Source organism: Pteropus medius, unplaced genomic scaffold (assembly GCF_902729225.1).
Source record: "Pteropus medius unplaced genomic scaffold, Ma_sr-lr_union100, whole genome shotgun sequence".
In the NCBI taxonomy this organism is placed as follows: domain Eukaryota; kingdom Metazoa; phylum Chordata; class Mammalia; order Chiroptera; family Pteropodidae; genus Pteropus; species Pteropus medius.
Window position 1 is genome coordinate 1,917,430 of NW_024355990.1, and position 16,656 is coordinate 1,934,085.

A 16,656-nucleotide genomic window follows, 5' to 3' on the forward strand; every position below is an offset into this window, starting at 1 on the left:
GCCGCCTGCTCTCACATCCAAATCAAAAGCAGCTGAAGGTGACTCTAGAGCTCGCCCCGAAAGCTTGTTCTTCTGAGGGATGCTGATGGGCAGGAGAGCCTGGGGGGCTCAGGGCCTTGTCAGAATTAGATCCGGGGATCCTGCCAGCCCAGAGGCTTCCAAAACTGAAAAAAATACCCTCCCGTCGTCTCCTGGGAACTGGGAAATGGGCGTGCACCCTTCCGGCTGTGGGCGCTGGGCCTGCTGCCAAAGGCAGGGCACCCACGGGCCTGGGTCCGGCCCCCTAAGCATGACCCCCAAGTCCCCAGCTACCACAGCAGGGTGGGGATCGGCCAATGCGCCTTCATCCGCCATCGGCGGCCAACGCGGGGATCTGAGAGGCGGGCGTCGCGGTTCGCTGGCTGGGTGCACCAGCCTTGGGGGCACAGTGGGACCTGTCCCCACCCCAGGAATCTTTTTCAATGGCATTGCGTGATGAGATTGGCCAGGGCCAGTGTCTTAGGCCCTTAGCACCGGTTTTTCTGTTCTAATGAGGGTTCCGGAGCCTTCCCAGAGTGCGGCAGGCACGAGGAGGGCGCCTGGCTCGTGGGGCGTGGGCGGCTGCCCAGTTCCCGCCTCCCCTGAGGGTGCTCGACGTCGCCACCGAGCCACACTGCGTGGCCGTGGTCGTGGGCCCAAACCACTCCCCCCGCCCTGGAGCAAAGACACATTTGGGGCAGCAGTCACCGAGTCAAAGCCACACTGCCCCGGGGGGCACGTCTGCCTTCTCACAGGGACCCGGACGCAAAGTCGAGGGGTCCAGAAGCAGCGAACGCACAAGGGTTTGCCAGAAGCCGCCTCAAAGGCCAGCGTCTCTGATGGTGCAAGGGCCCCCAGTAAGGCCCTCAGGCCACCCCGGGGCCCAAACCTGGGGTCATCGTTCACGGGCTGGCCCAGCCCTGATGACTCAGCGCCCATCATCTCTGTGGTGACAGGACCGGCCTGTAGATGGTGCCTGTTGGGACTTGCCTGGCTGCCAGTGACGCAAGCATGAGGGAGAAGGCTCCGGAACAATTCTGGACTCCGCGAAGGCCCTTGGCCCTTCGGGTGTGGGGGAGAGGCAGGCAGCTAGCTCGTCGGGGCGTGCTCGCCCAGCCCGCAGGCAGCCGGCTGCGGACAACGTGGGACTCGGCTGTGAGGGGTCCGCGCACTTACCAAGCGGGCAGAATCCACCCCCAGGCCCGAAGTGGCTGTTCCCGGGAAAGCGGCTCACTGGGGGCGGTCTGGGTGGCCCCCCGCATTCGGGGTGCCCCTGAGGCCACTCCGAACCCCGTCTGTGACAGGGCTTCCCAGGTCGCCGCTCCCTGGCCGTTCACACTGGGCCTTAATCCGGAGTCGAGCTGGCCCGGGGGACAGTGGGAAAGGTCCCCTCCCCTCCTGCACTATTATTTTATCCAAAGTATGAAACGTCCTTTGGGGACGTTCTCTCATTAATCGAAAGCCTTTTCCTCCGTGGGACAAAGGGCGCTAGGTCCCCCCGAAGGGCCTGGGGCAAGAGGGCAGGTGTGGGTTGGGATGTGGGTGACACCATCCAGGCCGGCCAGAACCTGGGAGACACGGCCATGCCAAGGACAGGTCAGGACAGATTTCACTGTACTTGTCAGAATTCGGCTTTGATTTTGCAAAGCTTCAAATGTCAAAACAAGCAGGGGCCGCTGAGTTTTGCTTGGGGCTGATTACCAATTAAAGGACCAACATCCATACACAGAACATTCCGGAAGAACTCCCTACGCCCTTGGAATTAACGATTTGGAGTTTGTTCCTCTTTGTGTTGTCACCGATTTGTTGAGCTGCCCATGTGCGCTGGCAGAATTCTCTGGAACATGGGGGCAGAAGTCCCCCCGGAGAAGCCCGCTGGCCGAGCAGGGTACGGACAGGCCGCCGTCGTCCCGCTGGACAGGCCCGCGGCCGGGAGCCCCACCCGCCCTGGGGGACGTGCCCGGTGCGGCCGACTCAGCACATGGCTCTACAGCTGATGAAGAATCTGGACAAACGCCACAGCCGTCTCTGGAACTGGGGGAGAGGCCCATCAGCCAGTGTGACTTCTCGGGGTGGGGCTCTTGTTCTGTGACTTTGGGAAGAACATAAAGGGCTGGGCAGATGCCACTGGAAGGCGCAGGCTGGCGGCCAGGCACCTCCGGCGGGATTGGCGGAACACTCAGAAACGGCCGCGGTTTCGGGCTGAGCACCAGAACTTGCCCCTCGTCCCAGCGTCTGGGGCTGGGGCCCCAGGGGACACGCTCGTCCACGCTCGTCCACGCGTCACCGAGGGTTGGCCTGGGCCTGGGCCTGGGTGGGAACAAAAGGCCCCGGTTTAAAACACACAGACCACACTCACACACGTCACGTGACACACAAACACAACACACATGCACACACAGCACACACTCACGCATACACACGTCATGCGACACACCATACATGTGTGGCGCACATACGTGCACACGCACGCACACATGCCACAACGCACAAACACAGCACACATGCACACATGGCACACACAATGCACTCACATGCATGCACAATATCACACATACACACACACACACATGCATGCACACACAGGACACATCACACACACGGCACACGCACACACAGGCACATCACACAACACAATACACATACGCACGGCACACATACACGCATGCACACAGTCGCACACAGTCACACACGTGTGCACACACAGTCACACACACGTGCACACACAGTCACGCACACACACACAGAAGAACTGAGAAGCATCTCGTCTGAGCCAGAGGAGGAAGCTCGGCCGCTTCTCTCTCTCTACGTGTTTCGTTTTCCCTTCGTGTTTTTTCCCGTTTTTGGTTTGTTTTGTTTTAAATCATTCTCAGAACTGCTGGCCTACCTAGTTTTTTCAAATTTATAGACGTACTGCCTGTGACCCGCAGAGGGTCCCGAACCTGCGCGCCCCTCGCCGCCACGGCCACACACGCGTGTCTGCCCCCACCTCGGGCCCAGGGAGGAGAGGCCACGCCGCCCGCAGCCAGCAGCTGCCGAAGTAGCCGCCGCGGCCTCCGAATGAGCTCTTGCCCTCGCGGATCGCCCTGTCCCCCGGGAACCGGCAGGGGCAGCGCTCGGGGCTCTCCCGGTGGAATGAGGCCAGTCACAAAGCCAGGAGCAACGTATTTCCTCGGGGGGCCCCGCAGCCACCCCGGCCTCGCTCTCCAAAGAGTGATGGGTCCTGGTCGCCAGGCACATTCCTGCACCTGTTTATTCTGTTTTAAAAATAACCGTTCTTAAAGAACTGCTTATTCCCCACCCACACCCAGACGGAGCGTTCGGGGACACTTCCCGTCAGCTGGGGTTGGGGCCACGGCCCACATAGGTGCTCCTGTGTGTCTGCTGCCGGCCGGAGGCCCGAATCTGCCTCGGGCAGTGACGCTCACCGCGGCCCCTCGGCCATCCCGGGTCCTGACGCTGTCGTCTGCAGTGGAGGTGCCCGGGCCCCACCTTTCGTTCGGGGAACTCCCGTGGAGACAAAATATATCCCAGGTAGCTTTGCTCCAGGGTCGCTGTGGGAAAGGAGCTGGGGAAACAGATGTAGTGTGAGAGGGGACAGTGGCCTCCGGAGCGCATGACAGATCCAGCCCAGGCTGTGCCTCCATAGCCCCCAGACCCCAGCGCTGGCCTAGCCACCCGGCCACCCAGCGAAGGGCCTCAGACACCAGCTGGGCTGCAGGCTCCTCACTCAGCCACACCTCCCCCCTGGCCAAATGGGGTGACATCTCCCACCGAAGGCACAGGGCACAGGGTCAGGCATGGCGCGCGGTAGGGGCCGGTTTGTCGAGCCTTTTCTGGTGAGTGGGAGGCCCCGCAGGGACATTAGTTTGCGAGATTAAAACCATTCGCTCACCGCGGTGGCTTCGCCCTTGAGTAAGAGGCTGGAATGGTGCTTCGTGGGTGCCTGGCCGACACGCCCCTCGCCGTCCACCCGTCCGAGCCCGGAGAGGCCGCCCTGCACCCCCGCTTGCCGAGCCAGCCTTTGTTCTCTCTCCCTTGTCTTTTCCGATGAAGATCTTGGGGAGCAGGCTGCTGAAGGTGCCCCGTAGTCAGGGGTTCTCCAGAAATTATCGGGGCCGTGTAACCCCCATGAGGATGCTGAGGGCTCCGCTCTTGAGCTGTGACTTGAAGTTCCGAGCTTTGTGTCGCTCAAGAACGCCATCGGCTCAGGTCGGCCGTCTGCCCTGGACGACCAGAGACCTCCCTGCATTATTGAAGGGGATGCGCACTTGTGACGTGGAGCAGGGGCCCAGCGCGTCCGAGAAGCACAAGGTCCGAGACCAGCGCACAGATCAGTGATGGCTTTGGCCACAGGGGCGGACCGATCAAGGGGACACCTGCACCCCCTCCCGCCTCCCACGCACAGGGGCCGTGCCCTGACTCACGTGCCCTGACTCACTTGGGCACTGATCAAACGCTTTTATTTTCTGATTATCTCTCCGTTTGATGGATGGCAGATGCCAGCGCAGTCAAAACACAAACAGATTCGGTCGGAACGTTTCAAAGAAGAAACCAGCCGTTCCAGAGAGCGGAGGACACCGGCCCCTTCTGCCACCTGGCGAACAGTTTCACTGGGAGAAATGATTTTCCATAACCTTTTCGCTTTCTGTTGAAAGCAGGCTTCGCCAAGGAAGTTTGGCAGTGGCGGGGGTGGGGGGCGGGCTCCTAGTGCGGTCCCCCTCGACCTCTGCAGCTTTGATTGGCAGTTCGTCGTCGGGCTGGAAGGTGTGCCCACGAGGTAGGAGGGAGCAGATCAAATGCCCTCGGACAGCTCTGTGTCCCCAAGGGCCCAGGCGGTGGGGGCGAGTGTGCAGTTAGAGAGGTCTTCACATAGAAAGTTAATTAGCTACTACGTAGCTTCGAGCACAGTTTACGTCGAGAAATGCATTCCCAAAAGCACATGGAGATCGAGGAAAAATGGCCGCCACAGGACGAGGGCCACTCCGGCCGGCTGGCCTTTCACCACTTGGGCCCGACTCAGTGCTGGGGTTGTGAGGCGCGGTGTGGGCCTTCCCTAGTGGGGTGTAGGGAAGGACCAAGCATGGCCCGTGCGACAGACTGGCCCACATCCCCACGAGGGGTCCCCTCTGAAATGGGGGCTGGCCACTCCAGGACTGGAGGGGAGACGCCCCCTGAGCAATCTGCCTGGCCTTGGAGTGGCCGTCCCGCCTCGCACACACTGCCCAGCTTCCCCGTCATAAAAAATTAGTTAGATGTGTCTTCATTTGTGTCTGCACTGGGTTGAAGTGTCCCCCAAAATTCACGTTCCTCTAGAATCTCAGAGCAGGGCCTTATTGGGAAGGGTCTTTGCAGATGTGGTTAAGGACCCAGATGGGATCATAGTGGATTAGGGTGGCCCTCGATCCAGGGAGAGTCCCTGTAAGAGACAGAGAAGGACACACGGCACAGGGAGAAGCCACGCGGAGGCAGAGGCAGAGATCAGTGATGTGTCTGCAAGCCAAGGACTGCCAGGGGTCACCGGCCGCCACCAGGCGCTGGGAGAGGCAGGGAGGCCCCTCCCCTGGACCCCCAGAGGCAGCGTGGTCCACAGACACCACGATTTTGGACTTCGGTCTCTGGAACTACGACACTATGTTTCTGTTTTAAGGTCCCCAGTCCATAGTCATTGGTTACAGCGGCCCTGGGTTGTCACCAGCCACAGCAGACACCATACCTGGGTCCCTGGGGACGGGAGGCCCAGTGCGGGTGCTTCTGTCTGAAGCCGGAGAGTGGCCGGCGGGCGGGAGGAAGCGGGGCGGGGCGAGAGGCGCCCGGGAGGCGGGGGAGGCGGCGGAGCTGCTGGTTTTCTGGTCTAAGTACTGACACAGGTGTGGCCATCTGGCCCACTGGTTTTATTTCCCTGTTGAAACTGGTTTGGTTATTTTTTGTTTATAGAGAGAGGGTAGGTTTTGGCTTTGTCTTGGTTTCTTTGTTTGTTTTTCCTTTGATGTTTTTAACGATTTGGGGGATTTTGTTTTTCTTTTCCAATTATAAAAGTAAAACCTGCTTACCAAAGACATTTTTGAAAATAAGGAGGAGACAGAAGAGACGGGGGTGCCATCCTGCCTGCGCCCGGACCCGGCGCCTCGGTCGCCATCCCGTCGCATCCCCCGGCCTTGCGTGCCGTTTACTTTCGCTTTGGTCCCCGATGCCTCAGTTACTCTAGAGAGCTGCAGACGCGCTATCTGTAAAGTTCGGTTTCTTGGTTTTTAAAAAGTTAACTTTAAATTTTGTTACATTCGATCCTTGCGAAAGCGCATGGAACACGTGTCAACCAGGCAGCATAAGGAGAGCACGAACCCCAATCCGTGGCTCGGTGCGTGAGCGGGACCGGCCGAGCCCCGCCCCCCACACCCGTCTCATCCCGAAACCCGAAACGTCTCATGCCGGAAGGAAGCGCCTTCTGGAAGGCCGTGCGCGTCATTTCCTCGCTCTTACAGCAGGTTGTCCACACGTGTGTGCATTTCCCAGCGAGACCTCCGTGAGTTTTGCCCGCCTGTGAGTTTTCCAAAAGTGTCACCGTCCTTCGCCGTCTTCCGTGGCCCAGCCGTGCGTGTCTCAGACGCCGTGGCTCACTCGCTCGGACCACCGAGCAGCGCTGTTCTTGTCAATTGCCATTCGACTGGTTTCGGGGGGTCCTTCTCTATGAGCAGTGCCCTCGTGACGACTCTTTGGTGCAGGGGAGCAAATTTCCCGGGGCGGGGGCACACCTGGGTGCACGTGAGCTCAACTTCGTGAGGTGCACCAGTTGTTCTGCATGGGCCTTGAGCCAGCTTACACGCCTGCCCACCAGGCCTGCGTGAGTTCTGTCCACTATTGTTAACTCACGTGCGATCGTGAGTTCTTCCCAGGCTATTGTCTTAATGGCGTCATCTTTAACGCCCGCGTGAGATCCCGTGGGGTAGACATGACGTTCTCCGTGGACCCGGGCACCTCAGGGACACTTGGTCGTTTCAGATGTCCCGTGAGAAACACGTCTGCCCTCGGTGCTTGTGCCCAAATGAGATGACTCCTCCACTCAGTTGCCAGAAACAGGATCAAAGAGGGGAGCGCTTTGATTTGGGGGGCATCCTGCCATTAGCGCTTTAAAGGTTTGAGCTTTGGTTATGGACAGATTCACAGATGTGCACAAAGGTACAAATATACGTGAGCGTGCATGCACACACAGAGGCTCCACGTGGCCACGCGTGCTGTTTCGATGTATGATTTTGTGCGTGCACGGAGGCTTGTGCATACTGTGTGTGCACACACGCACACATGCACACACGCTGAAGTTCGGTGCGATGCTCTGTTACAGAAAAATTAAAACAGGAAATATCCCAAGTCTCCGTCTGTAGGGAATGTTTGAATAAATCCACGGAACCGGAGCAGCCTTTACGAAGGCGTGGCTGACCCGGCCCAAGCCAGGACACAGGGGAACTGAGAACGACCAGCCGTGACCGGGCCGCGACGGCGGGATCCCCAGATCCTCTTTTTGCATTAACGCACGCGTACGCACGTGCGCCGCCCCCGGAGTGCCCGGTGGCCCACTGTCCCCGGGACTTGCCTGAGGGAGCAGGACAGAGTCTGGGCGGACGCTGGGGGAAAGTGGCAGGCTGTACAGTTTCGTAAATTCACGGACCTCCGAGTGTCTGGACTTGTGACAAGCGGTTCCTCTTCCAGCCGAAGATGAGTCGATGGGAGGGTGGACACCTGACCGTCCGCGCTGCCTGGGGTGCGACGGGGTGCCTGTCACGTGTAGGGTGCCTCCCGCCGTTGGCTGTCACCCTTCTGGAAACAAACCTCTGCTGACACACGACGGAAGCCACGTTCCTTTGCATTTCTCTATGACTGAAGATTTTGAGAGTATTTCTGTGTGTTTATTCACTTTGTTTCTTCTTTTGTGACGTGTGTCTCATTGGCCCATTTACTTCCTGGGGTCTTTGTGATTTTTTGAGAAAGAGGGAAAGGTGTCGGCCCCTCCGAGGTTCCCCAAAGGCCCCTCCAGGACCACCCCGTCGCAGTCATGTTTACGGAGACCGGGAGGCAGGGGGGTACACCATCTCTCTGGCATCTGCCCCCCCACGACACCCGGGCGTCTCCGTCCCTTGTACCAGCTCCGAGGACGGTCTGGGCCGGCGGCGAGCGTTGGAGCGGGGCACTGAGTCAGGCTCGCCGAGGACGGCCTGGCGCCCTGAGGAGCGGCCCGGAAGCACAGCCTCCCTAAGCCCATCCTCCCGCGTTGACAAACAGCCACCTTGCTCCACAAACATCCTGTCAACAGTGTCCCCATCCTGGTTTGCCCTGAGTGCCCCGAGCCACACCGAGCAATGACTCAGTGCCAGAGGATGCTGTGTGTCAATCTGGAATCAAGCCCAGGGGACAAAGAGACAAGCGTGGAGGGGGCTCGTAGGCAGAGAGGGAAGGAATCGAAGCAAGTTCTGTTCCGACATCACTCATGGGATACGGCAGGAAATGCAAATCCACGCGAACGTGCATGAATACAGATGGAGACCAAAGCATGCAGAGATTTTATTATTCACTATCTTTACTATTCGCAGTACTTGGTTGGGGGCGGTAGGGAGCGACCAGGCCAGTCGCTGACCCCTCCCATCGACAGCAGCAGCAGCTCTGGGTCAGCTCTGGGTGGGGGTCCCACGTCGCTAACGGCTCCCACTCCAGGCCGAGGGTGACAAGCACAGGTTCAGAGGGTCACGCGAAGTCATTCCGAGCGTCCTGGACGGTGTATTTGGGAGAGCTGGTCGCGGCCGGCCGTCTCTGCTTCAGGGACCCCCGAAGCCATTCACAGGAGCTGGACTGGCTGCAAACGGGAAGGAGCCCAGGGCTGAGATTCCAGAAGGTTCTGGCTTCCACTGCCCTTCCTCCCAGCACCCTTTCTCTGCTGGCCCCATCACTCCCTGTGCCTCAGTGTCCTCACTGGGAAAACCAGCGAATGGCCCTTCCATCTTGAGGGCGGTTCTATGACCACAGGCTGCCCCTCCGGACTGACCTCGGTCACTCGACCCGCGTCGCCGTCACTGCAGACGCCCCGCCCGCCCCCGAGAGCCTCTTCCCATTGCCTCGTCACTCTGGGAGGGGAGGTCTCAGCCTGGCCGGCGGAGTTCACAGACCCACATGGCAGCCAAGAATTCCTTACTGTGACGCCGAGAGAGAAGGCGAATTTGGGCTGAAAGAGAGTTCATGAAATTTAATCAGGTGCCTAAGGGAACACCTAAATTTAGTCAAATTATTATTAGTATTCATTCCGTTTTTAAATTGCCTAGGGGAACGTCACCGGAGAAGCTGGGAAACCACCAGACTGGGTGGTGTGAATCTGTTTCTGCAGAGCCCGGGGCCGGGCGGGCACCGCGGGTCCCCAGAACCACACTCTGCCCCCCACGCCGGAGGCGAAGGACCAGGGAGGGTCCAGGGAGGGCGGTGCCCGCAGCGGGGTCCTGTGAACCTGAAGCTCTCCTGGATTTGGCCATACTGAACCCGCAGGGACCCACACAGCGACCTGGGCCTCGTCAGCCCAGGCTCTGGCACTGGAGCCCACCGCCCACAGCAGGGGTCCCGGCCAGCAGTGAACCCCCAAGTCTGCCCCGAGCGACCCGCTTCTGAGTGACTGAGCTACCCCACACTTCGTCCGGTTGCCTCTGCCAGTCCTGTCGTCTGGGGGGCTTCTCGGTGGGCGTGAGAAGTTTCTGAACGAGCCTGTGGAAGACAGGGTCCCCTCCTGCTCCTGGTAACCGGGGTGATTCAGGGCCCAGCGGACGGTAGGGTGATGGTTCAGGGCTGATCGCCTGCTCTGGGCGTTCGTGCAGGAAAACCGCACGAGGCCAACCTGACCTGCAAGACAGCCGAACTTCCTTCTGTCCCCAACAGTACCTAGGGGACAATGGGATGTCTGGTCTCCCGGAAACGACTCGGGAACGCTTCCTCACCCCGGTGCACCCTCTCCTGCCCGTCCTCCCCCCCCCACCTTCCTGGGGTCAGTTTGGGTTGGAGTCGGGGTCGTAGCTTTCCTTTATAAGGGTCGCCTGAGAGGTTGGCACGCTGAGCTGGGCCCCACCCTGGGGAGTTCTTAGTCTCGGTGGGGCGTTGGGAGCATGTGGCCTCTGGTATTCTCGGCCAGGGGAGCTGCCGGGGTGGCTCATGGGGGACTCGCCTCTGTCAGGGACCCGAGGATGACATAACTCGGGACCCTCCGCATTATCAGTCAGTCGTGGGAAACCTCCCAGTGACACCACCAATGGCCGGAGCACATGCGGCTGATGGGAGCACTTCCGTTTAGAAATATCCCATTTTTCATCCACGTGGGACTCTTCCAACACCTGGGGGCAGGGGGCAGGAAGCAAGCGACTCAGCTTTTCGTCCTTTTCGAGGCCAGAAAGCTCTCCTTGCTGTTGTGCCCTCAGCGAGGGATTTCCAGCTGGGGGGTGGGGGTGTGGAGCAGAGCACCCCGCTTCTCAGAAGCCGAGTTCTCAGAAGCCCAGTTCGGAGGAGCTGGGCTTGGTTTCCAGGCCGCAGGCGCTGTTAATTATTTCGCTTTATTTATTAGATGTGCCCAGCCTCCCTTAGCCTCCAAGCAGTCAGCAAATGCCTTCAGGGAAAAAGCAAAACGAACGATTCCTGCCATCACCATCGGCGTCCCCAGACCACGACGCAGGATGCCGCATAATTGCGGTGGGCGGGAGCCCCGCGGCCCCAGCTACCCGCGTGGCAATCGCGAAGCTCTGGGGCTCCGTGAAAGCATTTGGGCTGTTTAAATAAAATTGCTCTTAATTTTGCTTAGAAATCTGACCATGTCGTTCTGTTCGACTCAGAAAAAAACGAAAGTGAAAACAGCCGGCGGAGGATGGTGCGTCCGCGCCCGCGCCCGCGTCTCCCCGGCCAGCGCTCTCCCGCGCCAGCACGGCCCCCGCGTGGCGGGACGGCCCGGCGGCTGGTCACCTTTGCCTAAGGGGCGTGGGTAATAAACCCGAGTGCTGTGCCTGGCCTCTCGTCCCGTGGTCTGCACCTCTGGTCATTAGCTCCCGCGAGGTCGCGCACGGCGAGGCGCTGTCCCCTGGCTGGGCGGCTCTGGGCGCCCGGGCGGAGCTGTCTGTGATTTACGCCCTGCCCTGCCCGTCTGTCCCCGCCCGCGGCCGCGCCTCCCTCTGGATGACAAAGCCAGGCTGGCCTTAGGTGTGAGCCGGTGACACTCCCCAGCTCGGCCACCGTGAGTTTTAGGGGCTGGAACAACGGACTCTGCCCGGATGACCGCCCTTCGAGGTCCCCAAGAGCTGGAAAAGCCCCACAGCGGCTGCAGAAGTGGCCGCCACCGCCCAGGTCCACTGCCCTGGCCGACCATTCGGGAAGTGACATTGATTGACGGTGCTCCGGGTGCTCCGCCCAGCCCGCCCTGCCAGCCCGCCCCGGCCGGCCCAGCCTCTGTGGTCAGCGGGAACCAGGCGGAGTCCAGCCCGCGGGGGCCTGAGCCGACGCGGCCGCGCGCGTGCGTGGCGTCCGTCACCGCGGCCCGGCCTTCGGTTTCCGCCTGGACCGGTCTGCTTAGGGTGCAGTTTAGAAACTGCTGGAATTCGAGAGCCTGATGGGTCTCGGAGATCAGAGGGCAGCCACTGTCACCTCCTTTCACAGGCGGCGAAATTAAGCTGCAGAGAGTGACTTCTTTTGTCATCCGTCCCTCGTGGGGCAAGGGTACAAAGCCGGCTCAGACGCCATCTCTGCTGCGGCGAGGGGCGGCCGGCGTGTGTCCGGGGCTGGCACGGATGCGGGAAAGGGGTGGGCGAGGGCGGTGACGGTCAGGGCAGGTGGGGTCTCTGTCGGTGGAGTCAGAGGCCAGTGGCTTCACGCCAGACCCTCCCCGCCGTCCTCTCCTCCCTAGTGTAGCCGCCCGCCCCAACCCAGGCCCTGCTGGGCCAGGGTGCAGGGAGCGTGGGACCCGACGGTCTCTCCCTAAAGTCCCTCGTCCTCCCCACCCTGTCACTCACCGAGGGCTCAGCCAGCGTGGGGCAGGGGAGGTGACGCACGTGCCAAGACCTAGGGCTGGGGCAAGTTGGACGGCCAAGGACGCCCTGCCCGGGGCTGCCCCGCCAGGAGCCAAGGACAGTTGCCGGACCAGCAAGCTGCCCCTGGCAAGCGGTCTGACCCCTCAGGCCGGTGCCCGCACATTTCCCCTGCCATCCCCCGTCTTACAGATGAAGACGCCGAGTCCCAGCAGACGCAGGTGGCTGGGCCGGGACCACACAGGCTGGATGAGGGGCCAGCTCTTTCTGGCTTCATGCCAGCAGAGGGGGGGCTTCCTGCGGGGCCGGCCCGCGGCTGGGGGGTGTGGGCATACCCCGCACATGCCTGAGGCGCCCATCCGTTTCAGATGTTCAAACACTCACGCGTGCGGGTGCCTCTGTGACCTGTCTCCCCGAATCCTTCTCTCTTTCAAACGCTTCTTCCCATATTTTCAGTCGGCTGCTTGTCCGACTGCCAGCGTTTGGAAGCCCTGCGTGAGACCAAGCCTCACGCGTGGAACGCCATAGCGGGCAGAGACGTGTTCCGTGCTGCAAAGGGACGGCTTAGTGTCCCGGCCGTGGCACAGTGTGGACTCTGGCCAGGGCTGGGCGTCTCTGTGGCTCAGTTTCCACATCTGAAAAGTGGGTGCGGGCCGTGCAGTGGCGTCTCGTGGGTCGCTGGGCTGGCCAGCCCTGCATGGCGTCGTGCCCAGGAGAAATAGGAACAAAGAGGAAACACACTTTGGGCCGGAGGAAACTGAGTAAGCCGTCGTGTGTTGTTATTATCATAAAACAGAATATAAAATCTGCCGTCTTAACCATTCTAAGTGTACAGTCCGGTGGCGTTAAGCATATTCGCATCACCGTGCCAACCAGGTGCCGTGAACGCATTTCTAAAGTCTCGTTTCTGTTCCCCTGATCGATGCATCTCTCCTCAGGCAGCACCCACAGTCTTGAGTGCGGTGGCTTCGTAACGAGCTTTGAAATGGAAGTCTTGAAATCCAACTTTGTTCTTCTTTTTCAATGTCGTTTTGGCTGTTCTGGGCCCTTTGCATTTCCGTATTTTAGGATCGGCTTGTCAATACCTGCAAAAAACGCAGCTAGGATTTTGCTAGGGATCGTGTTGAATCTATGGATCGATTCGGGGAAGGGTATTGACATCTTAATGATATTAAGTCTTCCAATCCATGAGCACGGGTGACTTTCCATTTATTTAGGTCTTCTCTAATTTGTTTCAATAATGTTTTCATGGTTTTGCGTGTGCGTTAAATGGAAAGGTTTTCTTCCTTCAGTTTTTGGATTGTTCATTACTAATGCGTAGAAAAGCCATTCATTTTAGTATATTAATCTCATATGCTGCAACTTTTCTGAATTCATACATTAGTTCTAATAGGTTTCTTATGTGTGGCTATGAATTCGGAAGGATATTCTACATGTAAGATCATGTCACCTGCAAATAGAGAGGGTTTTACTTCCTTTCCAGTCCGGGTGCCTTTTCTCTCTTTTCGTGCCCAGCTGCCCTGAGCAGGTCCGCCAGATCCATGCTGAACAGAGGTGGAGAGAGGGGACATCCTGTCTCGTTCCCGACCTTAGGGAAGAACATTTTGGTCCTTGGCCGTTGAGTGAGATGTTAGCCGTGGGCTTTTCCGAGATGCCCGGGGTCAGTTGGAGGAAATTCTCTTCTGTGTTTAGTTTGATACGTGTTTGCATCGTGAAAAGGTGTTGGATTTTCGTCAAATGTTTTTTCTGCAGCTACCGAGATGATTCTGTGGTTTTCATCTTTATTCTATGAATCTGCTGTGTTACATCGATTGATCTGGATATGTTGAACCACCCTTGCATTCCTGGCATAAACCCCATTTGGTCATGATTCGCAATCCTTTTGATGTGTTGTTAGGTTTGGCTTGCTAGTACTTTGCTGAGAATTTTGTGTCTGCATTCACAGGGATGTTCATAAAGGCCTAGCATTCTAGGTTCTTGTGATGGCTTCGGTTTGGGCAACGGCAAGTGACTTCGAACAAAGTCAAAAGCAAAACACACGAAAGAGGATGATATATCTCTGAGGAATTTCCAAGAAATAAAGAAAAATCATCACACATCGTTGGCTACCTGTGACATGGCAGACGCTTTGCCCAGGGCCCTGTCAAAGGTCCGAAGGAACACAGCGCAGAGGGAGGGGTGTCGCAGCAGGGCCTTGGAGAGGAAAGAATGGCAGAGAGAGGCAGAGCGGGCAGTGGGACCGGACGGCGGGACCCAGGGAACGAGCGCCCGGAGAGGGGACCTTCTAGGTGGGAAGGAAGCGAGCTGTCCCTTTTGCCGAGGAAATAGTGGGGCCGTGGAGAAGGGCGCACTCGGTTCAGTAATGTCCCTCGAATCCGTGCCCCCCTGGAACCGCAGCGTGCGGCCTTACGTGGAAATGAGGTCTTCACAGGTGTGATTGGCTGGCTGTGGGCGGGCCCTGACCCGATGGCTCCACGACCGGCATCCTTATAAGAAGGGACAGAGACACAAACGCCCACACGCGGAGGGAGGACGGCCACACGAAGACGGAGGCAGAGATCGGAGTGACGTATCTGCGAGCCAAGGATGGCCGGCGACCCCCAGAAGCTGGGAGGAGGCCGGCAGGACCCTCCTGGGCCTTCCGCGTGAGCCCCGCCCTGCCTACACCTGGATTTCAGACCTCCGGTCTCCGGACCTGTGAGACGATAAGTGTCTCCCGTTTCGAGCCCACGCGGTGCGGGAACTTGTTACAGCAGCAACAGGAAGCTGCTCCAAGGCAAGTACATGCCGGGCTGAAAATTGGGACCGGGAGACAGAGCCTGACCACGGACACTTTCTGAGCCAGGAGCATGGGGCAAAAGGGAGGAGCAGGCAGTTTTCAGGGCCATCCTTTCAGAGACACTTTTTTAAAAAATTGAGTTTTGTTTTCTTCCGTATCTTCCTTTTCGGTCTTTTAAGTTACTGCTGTTGTCTCTGGACGTCACGCACATGGGGGCCGGGCGCCTGAGCGGTGGACCAGCCACATCTGGCTGTCCAGCCCTGCTCTGCCGCTTACTGTCTATGCAACGGGCCTAACGTTCCGGACCTCAAAATGGGATCGACAATATCTCCCTCGTAAGGTTGGTCTATGAAAGTTTTTAAAGCAATTAGCAGAGCTCCTGGCACAGAGGAAGCCTCCGTTAAGTGGCAAACATGATGATCACTGATTATTTTTACCTTAACTTTTTCTTTCTTTTTTTTTTTTTAAAATTATCCTTATTGGTTTTGCAACATAAAAACGAATACAGACTTGTTTAAAAAGATATGTGTCTAGAAAATGAGCTTATTGTTTCTGATGAGCAAGATGATGTGTTATTCTTTTTAGAAAATTTATAAAATGAAGCACAAGATAAAAATGAACTATAATCATGCCGTCTAAAGATGATCATTATTATGATTTGGGCACAGTTTTCTACTTACGTGACCTATTTATTATAAAATATCTATAATGCTACATTCCATGTAAAACCATATTGACATCACGTTTCATACAGTTTTACATCCTGCTTTCTCCAATTCAGCGTCGTGGTGTGAGCTCTTTCTTTGGTGAATTTATACTTTTATAAAATGTTTTATGATAGCTTAATGGCATGGTAGCATATGGACTGTCACAATGTTAAAATATTGCCCCATCGTTAGCAATTTAATAATAATAGCGAGTCGAATATTGGTATTTTTTACAACTTCACTGAAGTAGATTTGAGGTACAATGAACTGTATGTAGACCCTGGTGAAACCATCGAGGTAATAAGCAAAGCCATCGCCCCCGAACGTTGCCCCGTGTCCCTTTGTAATCCATCCCTCCCCGCAGTCCCCCCCTTTGAAATGACGTCTCTGCTTCCTGTCACTGCGGATTAGCTCGCCCTTCCTAGAATGTCATATAAACAGAATCGCGCAGTATAAAGTCTTTATTTTTGCCTGGCTTCTCCACACGCGTGGCGATTTGGCGACGTGTCCGCATCCTCGCATGTAGCAATTGTTCATTCGTTTTTACCCCGTTGTGTGTGTAGCCCACAATTTGTCTATCCATTCATCTGCCAATGACCGCCGGGTCACTTTCAGTCCTTAGCTATTACAAATAAAGCCGCTGCAAACATTTGTGTAAAAATCTGGTATGTGTGGACATAGGGCAGGTGTGCGTTTACCTTTTAAAAAACGGCCACCCCGTTTTCCGAAGTGGTTTGATCATGTGCACTCCCACCGGCAGCGCAGAGAGTTCCAGTCCCCCTCGCCCCCGCCACCCCCGCCACCGTCTGCATCAGCACTTGGTATGATCAGCCTTTTCGATGTTAGCCATTCTAACAGGTGCGCCGCGGTAGCTCACGGTGCTTTAAACCTGCATTTCCCGGCTTACGAATGATCCCGAGTATCCTCAACTGTTGTGTCTCTTTACATCCCGTTGTGGTCTCTGTTTACATTTTTCCCATGATCAACGGCACCATATGCTTATTTGCCACCTTGTTTGGCGAGGTGTCTTTTCAAATCTTCTGCCAGTTTTTAGTTGTGTTGTTTGTTTTCTTATGACTGAGTTACGAGGGTTCTTTATACATTCTGGATAAAATTCCTTCAT

The 16,656-nt window shown here is 57.4% G+C and overlaps 1 protein-coding gene and 1 long non-coding RNA gene across 3 annotated transcripts in view; one reads left to right on the forward strand and one right to left on the reverse strand.

Moving 5' to 3' along the window:
- The window catches only part of TBC1D16 (TBC1 domain family member 16), a 52,952-nt gene that overhangs the window by 19,174 nt on the left and 17,122 nt on the right, over nucleotides 1-16,656 (forward strand). The window lies entirely within an intron of this gene.
- Nucleotides 8,550-9,926, reverse strand: LOC120600292 (uncharacterized). The gene is made up of 3 exons (XR_005652159.1): nucleotides 9,674-9,926; nucleotides 9,050-9,226; nucleotides 8,550-8,860 (listed from the first exon to the last, which is right to left on the reverse strand). It is a non-coding gene; the product is annotated as an uncharacterized LOC120600292 (long non-coding RNA).